Here is a 6,000-nt window from a genome sequence, read left to right as displayed (position 1 = left end):
CGTTGGCCTGATCCATTTAGGTTTTAGACAGAATGCTCTAGAAAGACACAGAGGACATGTGAATGAGCCTGCTACACGTTATGGATGGCCACGGAGGTACAAAATCAAGGTGGAAAGACTGACTGTAACAGATATTCAATAAATTAATTGAATTCAGAAATTCAGCTCTAAGGTCAGTCAGGCCTCTGGAAAGCATGCAATATCAATGGGGGGTCTACAGATTACTTTTTGTTCTAAAAGTATCCTTAGAAATGATCCATCTAAGGGCCTCAGCCTCTGTGTGGGCTTTGGCTGCCTCTGGCTCTCTGGCTCTGCCTCACCCATGGCTTGTCCCGTGTCCTCCTCCTCCTGTCTATCTCATGACTGTTGCTTCTTTGTTGCTTCTCTTGACTCATGGATGGCTTCCGCCCTTTCCCATTTCTGTCTGAGTGTGCCTTTGTGAAGGGTTTGCATTCAAATTCCAGACATGACAAGGCATGATGCACTGGTCACCACACATGGAGGGCATCTCTATTGGGAAGAGTCCTCACAGCAGGACTTCTCACAGGCTGACGGTCTCCCTGAAGCCCCACCTATAAGATACTGACTGCCCTTGTGCCCAGAACTGACCCTCTATCCAATTCATTATCCCAAACACTGCTGGTTCATATTGGCATTGACGAGTATACCAAGAACCTCTTTTGGCTACTCTGCACAGAATTCAGCTAGAGGTAGAACAAGTGGAACAAATAGTTTGGATTCCTCTCAGTGACTTGCATTCATGTAACTCTTGTCTGTTCTTATAAAGCATCTATTGATTATTCTAGTTTCTTAAAGGCAAAATATGTGTTCATCTTTTGTCTTCTTAACCCCCCTAGCGTAGTGACTGAAATTTAGGAGATTTAGTACATCCTCAGTAACTGCTCAATATACTCAATAAATCTTAATGACCATTTGCAGCTAAACCCATATTTTGACTTGGTCCTGCATGTTTAAAAATATATCACAGTGTAGTTTATTTTTAGCATCCTTCTAAAGCCATTGTCCTATTTGATATAGTCCAAATTGCAAAGACGCACACTTATTCCTCCCCAGTAAAAAGAGTTTCAGTGGCTTGATTAATACAAGTTCATCTACACATATTACTGACAGCTTCTGATAAAAGCCCCTTTTTAAAAACATGTCAAAAAGTTGGAGAAAATGTTGACTCTCGGACTAAGCAAACTAAAAATCTTTATAAAATTTTATTTTATTGGTCAAAAAGTAATTCTGTGTTGGCATGCGTCTGGACAAGATTAACAAAAGATTGTTCAACCCCCAATTTAACTTCAGGGCATTTGCATTAAGATATATGGGAAATAATAGCTATAAATTTTAAAATATATAAATATTCTACATGAATGACACATTGTTAAATGGGAAGGAAAAAACCATTCTGATATAATTCCTGCTTCATTTAATTCAGAGTTCAAGAAAAATTAAACTTTCTGAGATACGTTATTCTTATTCAATGAACACCTCAACTTTAACTTTTCCTTCAAACACTGGTATTTACATTTAATTACTTTTAGTTACCCTTTTAAAAGACAGGCATGGTTTTAAGAAAAAACTCAAAACAAGTTATATTTTGTTCATTAACATCAATTGCTCATATTCTTAACTTCACATATGCCACTGTAAAGTTAATTCCAATTCAATGGTTTCAGAAAAGAGTTTTTGGTGTTGACAATAACTGCTAATCATGTTTAAGCATAAAAATAAAATATTTGCAGGCATTTTTAGACTATTATAACATTACTTAATGGAAATAACTTTTCAAATCTAATTTTTGAGCTTTGTCATCATAAAATTAATTACACTTGAAGGGAATTCTAGCTTTTTTGTATTAGACATGTATATTGCTCATGAAAATATATAATTACAGGCCAAAAAAATGTTGGGAGCAATAAAACACCAATGGTGACCACGTCAGGAAGTTTTTGAAATGAAGAATGTTACATTGCCACTATTCTAATCATCCAACCATCCAACACTGTTCACTGTGTGTTCAACTCACCCTTTAGCTGGGTGCTTATGTAAACACTAGCAGAATTCACTTAGAAACCAGTACTGCCCCATTTCCTTTACTCTCAGTAGATGAATAAACTCACCTGGTACATCACAAGAACAGATAAATCATTAGGAGGCCTCAACTTTTCAACACCAAACCTACATACCTTTGGAGCTGAAACATGTCTGTTTCTTGCTGTTACTGCGGAGAAAATGTCCCTTTTCTTATCCTGGGTCAGTTCCTCAATTTATGTTGAGAACCATTTTCGCACACTTATGCAGAATTCTTACACTATCAAATAATTCTTCTTTTCCTGTATTTTTCTTCTCTCCCTACTTATTGACTTCACTCTGTAACCAGTTACTGTTCTAGCTACCCTCCTTTAGTCAAAACTTTCAAAATAACAGTGTTTTCTTGACTTGCCATCTTCATTTTCTCACCTCCCAAAACTCAGTCCTCTTCAACCTGACTTACATCTCTTTCTCTACCAAAACAACCCTACAGAGGTTGTCAGTGACCCCAGTGACAATAAATCTAATGGAAATTTTTGGGTCTTTATCTTACTTAACCTAATTTTAAGATACACAAACAGAATGTCTTCATATACATATACATAGTGAGCTGATTACTCTAATCAAACGAATGAACATATCCATAGTTATAAAACTACGTGAGGTGAAACATATACATAGTTATAAAACTATGTGAGGTGAAAACACTTAAGATCTATTCTCTTAGCAAACCTCAAGTACACAATACAGTGTTATTAGCTATCGTCTCCATGGTATACATTTGATCTCTAGAAATTTTTCATTCTACATAACTGAAACTTTGTACCCTTTGACCAACATCTACCCATTTGCCTACCCATTAGCAGGCCCTGCCCCTGCTAATCTCCATTCTACTTGACTTAACCTTTGAAGTGACTCTCTCTACCTTCCTTCAACTCTTGGTACTGACGGCACCACACAACATTGGTTTTATCTGTCCACTTCCCAATTTCCCTGGCATCCTTCTCTGTATAATCTTTTAAATAGGTAGCTCCTCAGAAATTAAACATATCCCCTCCCTTTATTTTCACTCTATACTCTTGGTTTAGGCAAGCTCATGGCTTCAAACACCAGCCAGCTGTCAATGAGTTCCAATATAAATACGTAGCCCAGACCTTTTAAGTTCCTGTACCAATACATCCAACTGACTATACAACATGAAGCTCTGAGGGGACATTAAATTCAGGATGTCCCCAAACTTAGTATCTTACTCTCCAAACCTGGCTTTCCTCCAGTCACCCATAGCTCAGTAAGTGGCCTAACACCAGTAGGTTGTACATACCAGAAACCTACAAGCCAGTCCTGATACCCCCTCATCTTCACCAGCCCATTTAACCCATCATCAAGTTCTGCCATTTACTTCTTACCTAACTCCCACATCATTCTTTCTCTGTCTGTACCAACATCCTGGAACAAATTACCTTCATCTCTTAACGGACTACTCCTAAAGCTTTCTAACTGACCTCACCTATATCCAGTATTGACCTTCAATCCATTCTTCACACTACAATCACAGCAAGCTTTTCAAAATGTTAATCTTGAAAATGTAAATCTTGTTTATTGTTTATTTCAAAATGTGTATCTTGTTTATTTTATTCTCTACCTTAACACATTGTAATGGAGTTCCATTGCTCTCACGATGAAGAGCAAATTATTTTACATGGTCTACAAGCCTCTGTGACTGGCCTATGCCTGCCTGTCTTGTAGTACTCCCCTCTCCTTTCTCTCTACCCTGGCAACACCATCCTTGTTTTTAAGTTATTCTCCACCAGGTTCATTTTACTCTGTTTTTCCTTCATCGAAGTATCACAATACTTTCATATCTATTTCCTGAATATTTGATTTGGTCTCCACTAAAAAGACTGTTTCAAAAATCAGGACTAGAAACAAGAATATTTTATCCCAAAGCATCTTGTTGACACATAGTAGGTGTTCTACATTCACCTATTGGATGAAAATCTGCATTACAGATATTAAGATTTGTAACTCATCAGTTAAAACCATGGAAGTGGAGGGGCTAACCTAGAATGAGAAGAGAAGTGGGTCAAAGAAAGAACCCCAGAGAAAGCTGACATCACAACTACCCAAGAAAGAAGGTGCAGGCTAGGTATTCATTTCAACTGCATATGAAATTTCTCATACATAAGCTTTTATCCTTTCCTTCCTGAGGATAGACTCACTTCATAGCCTAATGTTAAATAAGTAACCACTTCCCCTGTTTTCATTGACAAGCAATTGCCACTGAGTTTTTCTCCTTAGGTTCCTCAAGACTTGGTTTCTTCAGTGACTGGCAGCACAGGTGTGTCATACATGTCTCTGCCAGCTGCAAAGTTTCGCTCTTTGAGAGGCTGGTAGGACTGCAGGTTAAGGGCCCATTTAGATAAAGTAGGCTGTGACAAGCCTCATTCTGCCTTCTGAAAATCACACTTCAGTCATCTACCTCCCTTCAGGGAAGCACAGCTTAAGTATCTCAATAAGAAGGAACAAGAAAATACAACAGAATGAGAAAATCTAGAAGAAACAGAACTTCATAAAAGGGGTACAAGACAAATGATAGGATATCTACTTAAATTTGAATCTCAGATAAATAACAAATAATTTTTAGTACAAATATATCCATGCAATATTATATTTACACTAAAAAAGTATATTAAAAATGCATATTTAAATGAGAATGCTAGGTATTTATTTGCTAAATTTGGTAACCCCAACTGACACCCATATGTTCATCCATTCATTCACTTAGTAAATATATTTTGAGGGCAACTATGGGTCAGTTCCTGTTCTAGCGGCTGGGAGTCGGCAGTGAACAAGACAAAAATTCTTCGTGGAGCTTTTAGTTCATAATAAAAACCAAACCTAGGTGCCTGTGGAATCTGAAAGGCTGCACTGCCTAAGGGGTGGGCCCAACACACCACTCTGCACAAAATATTCCCCCATCAAAAGATATGCAGTTGGCCCATGAGTATTTGCAGTCCACTTATTAAAGCACTATTTTCTTAATGGGATAGTCATACCAAAATATTAACAGTGATCATCGTTGAATTTGTGAATTTGAATGCTCTTACTCTTCCTACTTCTCTGCATTCTCTACATTTTCTAAATGAGTATATATTACTTGTAAAAATAGTATAAATTTTTCCCTTAACTCGAGTTGCCAATACAACTTTTTTATTCTTTATTACTTTAAATAGTTTTTATTATTTATCAATGAATGGGTCAAGGCCTAGTCTGCATCATTAGCAAGTAGTCTATTATGTACTTCTCAGATGCCTCTTACCTCCTGAATTGTCCAGGTACCTTTTAGAAGTCCAAAAGTAGAGGAGGGTTGGGAGGGCAGACACATCCTCACCCCAGCAATGCCAGAGCTGGAATCTGCTCACTGCCTCCTAAAGTCTCTATTCATGTTGAAGGCATGCCTGTACGCACTCCATCAGCAGGATCTCAGCTTCCACCTGAATAGAAACCTGCTCAGGCCTGTCTATAGAATGGTCCACCCAGTCCTTTAATGTTAAAATAATCTAATGTGCCGCTAAGCATGCATAGATCAGGGCCCAGATCTTTCCACTGCTACACACAGCTACCACCCAGGGACCAGTTGGCTTTCACATGCCTACTCATGGCTGCTTCTGCTGTATCCACCCACCTCCTTGGTCCAGAACAAGCCAATCTCCTCCCCAATCAGAAATCCACACTTTAGAGGTCCAGCAGCCTTCCCTTTTAAATACACAAAACACAAAAGATCTGATTATACTCCTTTTCTCTATACAATAAGTAGAGTTATTGTTCAGCCTATCTAAAAGAAGCTACAACAGTGATGCTAGGAGCTCTTATTCTTCCCCAAGAACCCCATCAGTGATTCTAGGCAGACCAATACCCATCCTTGAAGATGGGCAGTTCTCTTCCAAAATTCTAAGGCAT

This window comes from Symphalangus syndactylus, chromosome 19 (assembly GCF_028878055.3).
Source record: "Symphalangus syndactylus isolate Jambi chromosome 19, NHGRI_mSymSyn1-v2.1_pri, whole genome shotgun sequence".
Lineage (NCBI taxonomy): Eukaryota > Metazoa > Chordata > Mammalia > Primates > Hylobatidae > Symphalangus > Symphalangus syndactylus.
Note: the sequence above shows the minus strand (reverse complement) of the source record.